At 43.3% G+C, this 13,588-nt stretch overlaps 1 protein-coding gene across 1 annotated transcript in view; it reads left to right on the top strand.

Moving 5' to 3' along the window:
- The window catches only part of ADAMTSL1 (ADAMTS like 1), a 472,821-nt gene that overhangs the window by 260,478 nt on the left and 198,755 nt on the right, over window positions 1-13,588 (top strand). The gene's annotated exons all lie outside the window — the stretch shown is intronic.

The raw sequence follows: 13,588 nt of genomic DNA on the forward strand, positions 1-13,588 counted from the left end.
CTAAATTGTGGCCCCATGGGAATAGGGTCTGTGTTTCTCTCCTTTACCATTCTGTCCCTTCATGTAGAGCCTGGCCACATAAAGGGCTCAATAAACACTAGTTGAATGAATAAATTAATGAATAGCACTTATTACAGTATCTTGTAGTTGTCTTCTAAAGCCCTTAAGGTCAAGAATTTTTTTTTTAAATCTCTGCATCCCCATCATTCAGCATAACACTTGGTACATAGTAGGTTTTTATCCAGTGAATGCATGGCTATAGGCACACATATGTATATGAATGGCCAAATACATGGGTGGAAGAAAAAATTTAGTCTACAAGACTGTGAAAGCCATTATGATGAAAGGAAAGAGGAGGCAGAATCTTGCAGGAGATTATATCAATAGAAGCAGATCTGTGGATCCTGACATAAAGGACCGAACTTCCCAGGCATTTCACTTGGAGAGAAAGCCCATGAATATAAATGTCCAGAAAGGTTTCCATTTACAACATAAATAAATGGATTAAAAACTGCTCAAGAGAACTGACTTGAGGGAGTGTAGTGGTTTGCTCGGGCTACCATAATGGAGTACCATAAACTGGGTGTCTTAGAATAGCAGATATTTATTCTCTCACAGTTCTGGAGGCTAAAAGTCTTAAATCATCTGAGCAGGGCCATGCTGTCTCTGAAATCTGTAGGGGAAGGATCCTTCCTTGCCTCTTCCTAGTTTCAGCTGGTTTTTCAGCAATCTTTGGTGTTCGTTGGCTTGTAGATGCCTCTCTCTAACCCTCCATCTTCCCGTGATCACTTTCCCTGTCCGTCTCCTTTTTCTAAAGACACCAGTCATAATGGATTAGGACCCACCCTAATGACCTCATTTTAACTTGATTATCTCTCAAAAGACCCTATTTCCAAATACGGTCACATTCTGAGGTGCTGGGAGTTTGGACTTCAGCATATCTTTTGGGGAGGACATTATCAACCCATAGCAGGAAGAAACTCTTAGGTTTGTAGGGTTTAAGTGAGAAATGCCCCCTGCAAATCAAAGAGATAGCAATCTTTATGGCCTGATTTGATGGATGCCAAACAATGCTCTGAACTCCAAAGTACTTGATCCTAAATCTTAAAAGCCTTATATTCTACTTGGGATGATAACTAGAGAAAAACATTTAGGCAAATAGAATTATGTCAAATCAGATACTCTAGCCTTGACTTGGAACAGCTACATGGTCAGTGTTATAGAATCTAAACAAGGGCCAAATGACAGTAAATCTATTAGGATTGTAAAGAGGGTGCAGTTGATGTGAGCTAGGATGGTGAGGGAGACCCTCCCCGAGGAAGGACTTGAGTCAGACCTGGAGCTGGGAATATGGAGAGCTTTCCAGGAAGGAAAAGTTGGAAGCAACTTCACAGATGTGAAAAAGAAAAATGGTGTGTTGGAAAGCCAGCAAGCGGTTAAGCCTGGAGACGCGCATCTCTATTTGGGGGATTTAGTTCTGGAAGAGGAAGGGAGTTCGTTTAGTGCTAGACCTTCAGTGTGAGGATGCACATCAATTAAGATCAAAGAGAAAACTGGAATAATAACCACAAGACCGTGTTAGAGGGAGAAAAAGAAAAATGCCAGGTGACACTTGTGTTTGTGATCAAAGCAGTTCCTTCTGTGATCTTGACCACAAGGAGGACAACCCTGTGATGGTTTTTTTTTTTTTGGGGAGGGGGGGGTGGGGAGTCAAGTATTATTTGGGGCAAAATGAGGACTATAGCCTGGGAGACAGCATTTCAGATAGTTCTGAGAAACTCCTCCAAAAAAGTAGGGGGGAAGGTCAGTATATATGTGATTTTTGTGAAGGGGGAGTACATGCAATCAAGCACGTATTTTTTTGCAGAAGTTTTCTGCTAGTCTCGAGGAGCAGTCATCACCATGAAGGATTTTAGTGCTTTTCTAGATATGCGGAGATAACAAGAATTGGGCTCATAAAATCAGCTCCTGAAAGTATCTAACTATCTGAAGACCTGTTCTGCCAGTTTTTCCCAGCCTGTGACTGTTTTTTTTTTTTTTTTTTCGGTACGAGGGCCTCTCACTGTTGTGGCCTCTCCCGTTGCGGAGCAACAGGCTCCGGACGCGCAGGCTCAGCGGCCATGGCTCACGGGCACAGCCGCTCCGCGGCACGTGGGATCTTCCCGGACCGGGGCACGAAGCCGTGTCCCCTGCATCGGCAGGCGGACTCTCAACCACTGCGCCACCAGGGAAGCCCACTGTGACTATTTTTAATAGGAAATTTCCACCTAGAATTCTAAGCAAGCCAACTAAAATCTCAAACTTCTAAGGGCACAAGTGATTTGGCAGATCATCTACCCTCCTAATCTGTGTCTCAGGAATCCTGTCTGAATCATAACAGCCAGCAGAAATTCTATCTCATTTTAATGTACTATCACCCAGAAGACAGGGCGATCAGAGAATAGGGGGGAGACCTTAGAAGTTTTAATTGAATCAAACTGCCTGTAGGTAAGCAGACACGTGGTGTTTCTTGGACAGTGGGATGCCATAGAGAAGTGTTGGAGGGTGTGGGAGAGAAGGCTGGAGATGCTTTGTACCACTGGGCCTAGTTTCCAGGCCCTTCTGCTGTTTGACATGCTCTATGAAGGAAGTTGGTTTAAAGCAAATGGCATGCTTGTAATGAGAGAGTAAATGTATATCTTGCTGCAAGCGCTCTTTTTTTTCAAGAGCTATTCTCTTTTTTAAAATAGCAAAAAAACACCAAGGAGTTATTTGCAATGTTGGCAACCTTGATTTTTTTTTTTAAAGAAACGATTTAGAAGGTGAGACCAGCTGGCATGGCTAAAGTCGTCACTTCCACCACACTGTTCTTCAGGAGATATAAGTGCTTGGACACCTCAGGTGTTTGGTAATCTTGATTATAAGCATTTTTATGGAGGCAAAACCTTGTACCAAGCAGGCTGACTTCCAAGAGAAGCGTGGCTCTATCTCCTGTTTCCTGAGCCACGCAAGCTCCTCTGTTATAGACAGCCCTGATTCTCTCCATGCTGTTTATCATATATGCTTTTGGTTGATTTTTGGCCTTCAAATATATTTGTACTGTCTATTGTCTAACATCTCCTTTGATCTTTTATTTTTCCTAGGCCCCTTTAAGCAGCTTTCTAAAGCACAGAGGTTGTAGCAGATCCATCTGCTGTGGAGTGTAACTATTTTCCTAAACTTGTCTATTCTTCCTCTCTGACCCTTCATGATTCCATCCTCCATCCTTAGTGACTTAGCAGGGTAGAAGGAGTAACCTGACTTCCCTTCCCAACTTTGGGGAAATCACTGGTTTCTCTGAGCCCCAGCTTGCTGATCTGTAAGATGGAGGTAGTGATGCTGGCTTTGCTTTACCTCTGAGTTAGGTGGATCAAGTGAGATAATGTTGATGGACAGACTTCGTGATTTGCAATCAGTCGTGTAAAATGCAAGTGGTATGAGCACCACACTGCCTGTCTTCTGAAATTCTGCAGTGTCCATGCTTCAGCCAAATAGTTTAGCAATTAGCTCATTCCTCTTGCTGTGTCTCCTGGGTGTTTGTCAGTTCTCCCCATCTTTGCTGAAAGCATGTTGAAGGTAGCGAGCACGTTCCCCACTTCTGTATCTGCCACAGGGCTTATTAGCAGGGTATGCGTAAATTCTCAGTTAATGTGGGCAGGTCACAAATGTCCTTTCCCTCAGTCTCTGTAACCTGTGGTACTTTGACTGACTCACTCTGGGAAGAATTCTCACTCTATTCATTAAACTCTATCCTCACAATCATCATCCACGCATTTAACAAATATTTACTGAGCAACCAGTAAGCACAGTTCATATTAGCTAATGTTTACAGAGCCCTTAATCTGTGCCAGGCACTGTGCTTATGCCCTTTACGTAGATGTTTTCACTTAAACCTCCTAACAACCCTTTGAAGGGAGTATTGCTATTATTCCTATTTTAAATAGGAGTAAACCGTTTAGTAACTCGCCCAAGGTTATGCAATTAGAGAGTGGCAGGGCACAGTTCATTCACAGAGAATCCAATTCCAGAGCCAAAGGTCTTTTTCATTAGGCCATGATACCACCCTGGGCATCCTTGTTGTGCCGGCACTGGTGTAGGTCCTGGAGATATTAAGTTGAATAAGTCAGGGCCGTTAGGGTCTAGTGAGAGAGATAATTAAGTAGACAAGTAACTACAGTGTGGTGAAAATGAGCCTGAGGGAAGAAAAGAATGCCACTAGAAGGAAAGACACAGTAGCGTGCTGGAGAGGGAAAGGTCTAGCTCTGCCTGTGGGAGGGGCATCGGAAAAGTGTTCAGAAAGAAAGGTGATGTTCGAGATCGAACCTGAGAGGGAGAGGCATCTGCCAGCCAGAGAAGAGCAGTCCTCTTCTGCTGGGTACTCAGCAAAGCTGAGTATGGGGTGACCAGAGATTACACCAAAAAGATATACTCAAACTTCTTTGGGAAGCACATTGCAGGTGAGCCAAGGATTTGACCATTGGCCTGTGGGTAACAGGGAGCCAGTGGATGTTTTTTATAAGCTTTATTTCGAAATAATTTCAGTGTTTAAAGAAGTTGCCAAAATAGTACACAGATCTCCCTTATACTCGTCCCCTCAGTTCTATAGTTGTTAACATTTTGGGACCATTTGGGAATAATTTTAGGTATATATCCCACATGCATCTTAACACTTCAGTGTTTATTACCTAAAGACAAGAATGTTGTCATAAATAACCACGGTGCAACTAACCATCAATCAAGAAACGACATGAATTCAGTATCACCGTCTCATGCACAGACTCCATTCACGTGTTGCCTGTTGTCCCAGCAATGCCCTTTATAGGCCCCCAAATCCAATCTAGGGTCCTGTGTTTGGTTGCCATTTCTTCTTAGATTTCTCCCATCTGGGACAGTCTCTTCTTGTCTTTCATATCCTGGACATTTTTGAAGAGAACAGGCCAGTTACTTTGTAAAATGTCCCTCAGGTTGGGTTTGATGTTCCCTCGTGATTTTTGAAACGTGACAAAAGCGCTGCAGAAGTATGCTGTGTACTTCTTACTTCCTTGTGTCAGGAGATGGTGAAAGGTGTTCCATTCCATTCGTTACTGATGATGGCAACTCTTATGACTTGGTTAAGATGATGTCGGCCAAGTTTTCCACCATAAAATTAATAAGTATGTTGATCATATTTATAGCAAGTAACAAGTATTTTATGTAGCTAATCTAAGGCTATGTGAATACCCTATTCCTCACCAGCCTTTCATCCACCAGTGTCAATATTCATTGATGATTCTTGCCTGAATCAAGTGTTATTATCATTGTTGTTGTTATTGTTGACAAATGGTGACTTTCTAAACTCTATCATTCCTTCTAGTTTATTAGTAGGCATTCTACTGTTGGGTAGAGATTTCTCTTATTTATTTACTTATGAGTTTCTATTCTACTTAGAGAGTTAAAATTCATTACTGTCAGATTGTCTCAGACGTGGGCAGTGAGAGCCCCTTCAAACTGGCCCCTGTGTCCTTTTGATTTATACCCCATCATTCTTTGAGTACTTTCCCAGTTTCCTGGTACAAGATATTCCAGGCTCACGTTTCATTTCCCCAGCCCCTGCCCCAGAGCCCTTTTTACGGGAACTGGTTCCTTAGTGAAGAATGATACTTAGAAACCAAGATCTGGGCACTTGATACGCTTGATACTACTAGGAGACCTAGTCATTGCTTCTGATACTACTAGGAGACCTAGTCAACAGGTCATTGCTTCGAGACCTGTTAGCAGAGAGAGCTAGGAAATATTGTAAACATATATATCTGTATATTTGTATACACTCATGTATATCTATTGATATGTCTTTGTCTGTCTAGGTATCTGTCTATTAAATATCATGAGTTCACACTGTTTTCAATACCAATCTAATTTTCAGGTTTATTCTAGTCTTCCCACTTTCTGTATCTGTAACTCCTCTCTGACAGTAAGAAGTCTGGCTCCCATTCTCCTTCATGTACTTAGGTATTTGTTCAGTCCTTCCTGAATGTTTGGTTCTCAGGCTAAAGTTCGGTCCTACAAAGCAGAAGAGGGAAGGAAGGAGGAAAAGCCAGTTAGAAAGTTCAGCTCCAGCCAGGCAGCACCACCTTGCCCCCACTCGGTGCACTGGACCAAAACTGAGCCCTGGACACCCTGGCCCCCCTCCCCTGAAAGCCCAGCTCGGACTCCAGTGGAGGTTTATAATCAGAGGAAGTCAAGTGAGCAGATTCACATTTTAGACTGACATTTTGGAGGCTTCAGGCTATGGATAAATTGGAAACTGGAAGATGTCGAGATAAATGAGGAGCCACTAATAATCGTCCAAGAACCTTAAAGTGGGACAGGGTTATAGTGTCCCTGGTGAAGGGAGGATTCTCTTGGCCCTACCTTAGGATTTCTAGAGCTCGCCACGCTCCATGGTATCTGATTTATTATTGCCGGATTGCCATCTACCTCCTGACCTCAGAGGCATTGTAAAGGAAACAAGTATTTTGGGGGGAACCTTAAAAAAAAAATCACAAGGTAGAAATGTTGGGCAGAAATGTCAAGTTGGAGGATTACACACAAGTATAAAGAATGCATCTAACAAATAACTGAAATTTATAATGGTATTTTGCCTCCCAATAAAAAGTGCATTTTAAAATTTTGAGCGGAGAAACAAACCCTGCTTTGCTGCAAAAGCCACAGTAAGAGGAGGTTCTTCAGATAATAGCTTGCGGTGGGGAGAGTCTGCCGTTAGAAATTATGTGCATTTATACCAGCAACAGACAGTGAGTTGCTGGAGGCCTCTCTGAAAGAGTAGGGGAGCAAACCCTTGGCAGCTCACATAATGAGCCCTTGTCTAAAGGAAGGCAAAAATTCCTCCTTTTGTGTAGCTAATACAAACACCAGCGGCTAAGAAGCTGCAACCGCCATGGGTCCTTGATTGCCCAAATTACCTCTGACAGCCACCTTCACAAAAAAACAAACATGCGCGCGGGGGGAACCACACTCCGCCTTTGCCCTTCAGCTGCCAAGTCCCACTGCTGCTTCACTGAAAAACAACTGTTCATGACCCTGGGCGGTTTTAGTGGTGGTTGCTTCTATTACTGAGGAATAGATCTGTCATTTTGTCGTTTTCTGAAGTTGTGAGCACCAGGGATCCTAAAATTTGCATCTCAGATCTAGTTTGTACTGCTGTCTTCATCATCCTGGCCCTCAGAAGCCGTAGCCTGGCTGCCTGGGTTTGAATCCTGATTCCCTTGTTTACTAGCCGTGTGAGTTTGGACAAGTTGCTCGGCTGGTCAGAGCCTCTGTTGTATTGCCCTATAAAATGGGAGAACTGATAATACTGTCTTCATAGAGTTGATGTAGGTAATACATAAGTTCAGATATGTATCCCACATCTTGGGGGAGCTTAGCCCTGAGTTCTGCTGGGATAATGCAGAGCTGGGGCTTCTAAAATCCGCAGTGCTGGCCTCTGTCACAGGGAGCAGCCCCCTTCTCAGCACCCCCATGTCCAAGTCATGGGAGACTTTGATGTGATGCAGGTGGCATTGACATCAGTGTGAGGCCTGGCAGGAGGCATTCTAGGCCATGGCTAAATTAATCATTTAACGTCTTCAGGCCTCAACTCCTTGTTGTTAAAATGCAAATAATCACAGTACCTCTCTCACAGGGCTGTGGAGAGGATTAAAGGAGGCAACTCATTTAAAGCAACTAGCACAGTACCTGGCTCACTGTAAACACTGGTAATGTTAGTATTATTATTGTTATTGGCCATAATACATGACGTCAGCCGGATATGTTGTGGTCACATCATGGCTTATGGCTCACGGCGAAGGGTCTCTCTGCTGTGCCCAAGGCCAAGAACTGGCCAGATACAGGCAGGGTGACAAGACCACGTTCCAATAAGTCAGACTTTGGGCAGAACTCCAGCACCATCAGAAAAACAAAGGGGAAATCCGGAAAGCAAGCCTAAAATCTAAAATCCAATTATAATGACAGGCCAACCCAAGGACACATGATGCTGGGCAGAGGGCAGGAAGCCTAATTCCAGCCTTGCGGGGTGGGAGGTAACCTGTCTCCTGCCTGCCCTTGGGCAGGAGTCAATTGCAGGAGCTTGGCGAGGTCCAGCCTGAAGCTACAGGGCATCACTCTGATCTCTCGACTCCTAGTGCCTTCCCTGCAAGCAGGTTTTGGCAGAAAGAAACAGGAATGTGGAGAAGTGTTCAACAGAAAGAAAACAGTACAGAAAGAGAAGCCGGGGGGAACCAGTCTCCCTAACATTTTGGCCGTGAGCCCAACCATGAAGCCAACACCTGAAGCCTAGAAGCTAAAAGAAATCATAGTCATCATGTTTACTCTTCTCTATATACAGAATCACAGATCCTTTAGCCAAAGCCATTGGAGCAGATGTGTTTTGGAATCCAGAATTTGGGGCATTTTCGAAATACGTTAGGATTACTGAGACGTTAAGTGTAGTGAGTTCTGGGGGAAAAATCACCGTAATCCAACAGGCTACTATTACTGCAGTAAAATGTATAAATATTTACATCAAGTGAGATGTGGCCTGTCAAGGCATCTTGTCAATCCAGGTCCAGCTCTGTTACCAGATAGTTTGCACCACACTGAAGAAAACCTAGTGGTGTTCAGAGCTTTGGGGACCTTGAAATTGGGGTGGGCGGTTGTTCAGAGGACACAGCTGAGATGTTGACCAGGCAAGTGACGAATCACTGGGGTTCCACTCAGCTTGAGTCCCCTCATCCTTCCTGAGCATCTGCTGTGTTCCAGGCACTGTGCTAGGCACTGAGGTCGCAGTTTGGTTTCCTAGGCCTGCCATGACAAAGTATTTACTACAAATGGGGTGACTTAAAACAACAGAAATTTATTCTCTCAAAGTTCTGGAGGCAAAAATCAATTCCAAAATTATGATGTCAGCAGAGCCATGGTCCCTGAAATGTGTGAGGGAGAATCCTTCCTTGCCTCTTCTAGCTTCTGGAGTTTACCGGCAATCCTCGACATTCCTTGGCTTGTAGATGCATCACTGTCATCTTTGTCTCCGTCATGACATGGCATTCTCCCTGGGTGTCTCTCTCTCTTCTTATGAGGTACCTGTCACATTGGATTAAGGACCCACCCTGCTCTAGGATGACCTCATCTTAAGTGATTACCTCCACCATGACCCTACTTCCAAATGAGGTCACATTCTGAGGTACTGGGGGTTAGGACTCCAGCATATCTTTTGGGGGGATACAATTAAACCCATAACGAGTGGTAAACCAAAACAGGCACAGCCTCATGCTCTCGTCAAGGTAATAGTCGAGCAGGATACTCAGATTACAGGTGCGTTCTAAAGAAGACATACAAATGGCCAACGGGTATACGAAAAATGCTCAGCGTCACCAATCATCAGGGAAATGCAAACGAAAACTACAATGAGATATCATCTCAGACCCGTCAGGATGGCTATCATCAGAAAACCAAAGACAACAAATGTTGGCAAGAACGTAGAGAAATTGGAACCCTTGCACACTGTTGGGGGCAGTACAAAATGGTGCAGCCACTGTGGAAAACAGTATAGTGGTTCCTCCAAAAATTAAAAATAAAACTGTCACACGATCCTGCAATGCCACTTCTCCTTATTTATCCAAAAGAATTGAAATCAGGACCTTGAAGGGATACTAGCATTCTCAGATTCATTGTAGCACTCAGTGTTCTCAGTAGCTGTTTCCAAGATGTGGAAACAGCTTAAATGCCCATGGGCAGATGAATAGATAAAGATGTGATGTGTACTTTCAATGGAATATTATTCAGCCTTAGAAAGGAAGGAAATTTTGCAATGTGTAACAATATGGATGAACCTTAAAGACCTTATGCTAAGTTAAATAAACCAGTCACAGACGGACAGATACTACATGATACCACTTACATGAGGTATCTAAAATAGTCAAATTCATAGAATCAAAGAGTGGAATGGTGGTTGCCAGGAGCTCAGCAGAGGGGGAAATGGAGAGGTACAATCAACAGGCATAAAATTTCAGTTAAGCAAGATGAGTGTTAGATATTTGCCGTACAACACTGTACCTAGAGACGACAATACTGTATTGCACACTTAAAATTTTGTTAAGAGAGTAGATCCCATGGTACGTGTTCTTACCACAATATAACAAAAGAAAAAACCAAGTGTGTTGAGAATTTCCAAATGGAGAGTATTCGTGCAACTGTATCATAGAGGAGAATTTTACCCAGTTGAGGGCTTCCTCCCTGAGGAAGTAACATTTTCAGTGAAGATGAAAAGATGAGTTAAAGTCAACCAGACAAAGTGGGGTATGAAGCACAAACGCCCTCGCCCTCTGACGTCCAGAGCCCCTGTCCTCCTCAGCACTGGGCTTATGAGAAGCCAGAACCCAGAATCCCAGGGAAGGTCTGTCAGTGTCTCCCAGGCTGCCAGCTACAAGCTAATCCTGCCCGCAGGCTGGGTCCCACCAGCCTACAGTCCCTCCGTCAGCCAGCAGGACCCAGCACTCACAATCGAAGCCCCTATGCAGGAGAGCAGCAGCAGGGGCATCTCTCTGTTTTCCCTCGTTTGGCCTAAATTGATTAAAATACTTTGACCCAGAATCAGCAAAGTGCTTAATACACAGATAGCTTCTGCTGCCCTCCTTCCCTTGAGAAAGCAATGTACCTTTATCATGAGTAAGCGGATATGTCTGTTTTGTGAGTTTTTCCGGGAGCATTGAAGTGGCCTCACGGCTGCCAGATGCCTCTGTTTCAAGATCCCAGTGACTAAATTTCTGCCAGAGGTGAGGGCAGGAGTAGGGTCAGCAGCGGTGTAGGGACTAAATTAGGGCAAGTTTCAGCCTTGGGCCAGCACTCGCTGTGCAGGCGGCTCCTTTATGTGACATCCATAGAGAGGTCATCAGCATTGGGTGTAGTTGTTGGATTCTATCTTACACCCACAATAGTTTAGTGTTTCTCTTGAAAGTGGGAGCGGGGAGGGAGGAAAACATCCTTTTTTGAAACATGACAAATATAGAGAAAAGTGCACAAATTCTGCACATTTGGCCTGGTGTTTTTTCACACCGAGAATGCAGATCCAGCACCCAGATCAAGATAACACATCCCAGAAACCCTCCCCCTCTCCGCACCGTACTCGACTTCTTAGTTACTACCCACCAAGGGTAACCACCACCCTCACTTCTAACATTGTAGATTAGTTTTGGTTTTGGAGTTTTATGTAAATGAAATCACACTATGGATTTTGCAGTTGTGGTTTTGTTCACTCAGTTTTATGTCTGTGAGATTCAGCCATGTTGCTTGTTGTAGTAGTTTATTTTCATTCTTCTGTCAAGGTTTGTATGAATATATCGTAATTATCTATCCGTTCAACTGTTGATGGACATTTAGGTTCCTTCCCAGCTGAGCTATTAGGAATAGTGCTTCTTTGAACCTTCTCATATATGTCTTTTGACGAACATATGCAAGTTTTGGGGAGAGAATATATACTTGTATTAGTTGTCTATTATTGCGTAATGAATTTCTCCAAAACCTAGGAGTTCACAACAAAAATAAACATTTATTACCTCTCACAGTTTAATGAATGAGAAATCTGGGAGCAACTTGGAAAGGTAGTTCTGGCTCAGGGTGTCTCATGAGGTTGAAATCATCTGAAGGCCAGCCGTGGTCCAGCAGAGCTGCTTTCAAGGTAGCATGGGCCAGTGACCCATGTCACCGGCACGTTGGTGCTGACTGTTGGTGAGCAGCCCCAGTTCTTCTGCATGTGGACTTCCCTCCAGATTGTCTCGGGGTCCTCATGACATGGTGGCTGCCCTCCCCTACAGTGAGCAAGAGAGAGGGCCAAGTGGAAGCTACATCCTTTTTCTGATTTAGCCTTGGAAGTCACATAGCATCCGTTCTACCTCATTGGTGCGGACATATTTTTAAAACCAATAGCCCACAACATTTTGAAGCTTGGAATTTATCCAAGCTAGGGATCTAAAAATAAGTTTATAGACATTCATACAAGGATCTAAAAGAAATATATTCAACCCAGCCTCTCCTTTTTTATTCATGTAAAATTTTATGAATGTTTGTAGGACAGTTCTCAAGGTATTTTGCGGAGATAAGATGATATTGTATAATAGAAGGTACAAAGGCTTTGGAGCCAGACACACCCAAGTCTGATCCTGGATTCACTACTTACTAACTAACTATGGGTATTTGGGCAAGCAGCCTCTTGGATTTTCAGATTCCTTCAACTTTAAAATAGGGAAAATCAGTAGAGCCCAACTCAGTGTTCTGGAAGTAATTAAATGAGATAATGTGTGTAAGGTGCTCATGATGATGGTAGGTCCCTTCCATTTGCTCATTTATTTAAAAAAAAAAAATTAACCATATACATTAATTATCCAGTAGTAAACGTATACATTAACTATCTTTAAAAAAAAAAGTATTAACCATAGACATTAATCATATACGTTAGCTATGAAGAACCCTGCGAGAGATACAAAACTGACTCAGACACGGACCTTGCCTTCAAGAGGTGTAGATTCTAGTAGGGTCCTTGACAGATGGAATAACTGTAATACAACTGAGAAAATATTCAGTGTCTGGAGCAGATGTGGATACAATCCTTTAAATATGGGTTAAATTTGGATATATAGAAATGGAAGAAATTTAGAGGGGCAAGGGAAAGACCAAAAGTATTCCAAATTAGGAGTAACAGCTTCAGTAAAGACAGAGCTAGAAAACCAGGGGGCATGAATCGAGAATAACAAGGTACTTCATTACAGATATGGCTTAAATATAGGGTAGGAAAGGAGGCTGTGGAAATAGGGGTTGGAAAGGTAATTACCTATCAGAGTAGCTGAAAAGATTGAGAAAGCTACACATCAGTTTTACAGCCTGGTGAAAAACATTAAAGCCAGAGACTTTTAAACCAATTTTCAGGGCTGGCTACAAAAGCTAGGCAGGTCTAGCTACTGAAGGATCTACTTGCCATGCTTTTCTTGGCTAACTCCTGTTTGTAGAATCTTTGTGTCTCACGCTGTAAACAGAACTTTCTAAAACTGATCATAAAGAACACTTCTCACTCCAAGCCCAAGCAACTGAGGTGTTTCTTTATTATCCCCACTTTGGAGGCTGCATCAACAGGGAAATGCCGTGAGACTGTTTTTACAGGCCACTCTAAATGTACTTGTCAAGACTTGGCCATTTGGAATGGCCAATTCATGCACTTAACTCATCAGTGTGTTGACTTCCTCTTCTAGGTAATGAGCTGATCTCTCCACTTATTCCTCCTCAAGAAGAGTAATCTATTTAGCAACTCTCACTTCTGTTACATTCTCCAGTCCCAGGCAGTGATGGTATTTCATACGTAAGACCGAGACGTTTCTATGCTATGATGGAAGCTTGAAGGAAGTTGGAACCGGCAACCTTTCATTTTGAAGCCAAAGAAAAACAAGCACAGATTTTTCAGTCTTGCTAAGAATGGGGGCTAGAGAGATGAGCAGAAAGCTTTCTTCTAGACCCGCTATTCAGTATGTGGTGACCAAAGCCTTTATGCGCTCAACTTATATCTTATCTA

The sequence above is a fragment of the Lipotes vexillifer genome, unplaced genomic scaffold (assembly GCF_000442215.2).
Source record: "Lipotes vexillifer unplaced genomic scaffold, Lipotes_vexillifer_v1.1 scaffold912, whole genome shotgun sequence".
Taxonomy (NCBI): domain Eukaryota; kingdom Metazoa; phylum Chordata; class Mammalia; order Artiodactyla; family Lipotidae; genus Lipotes; species Lipotes vexillifer.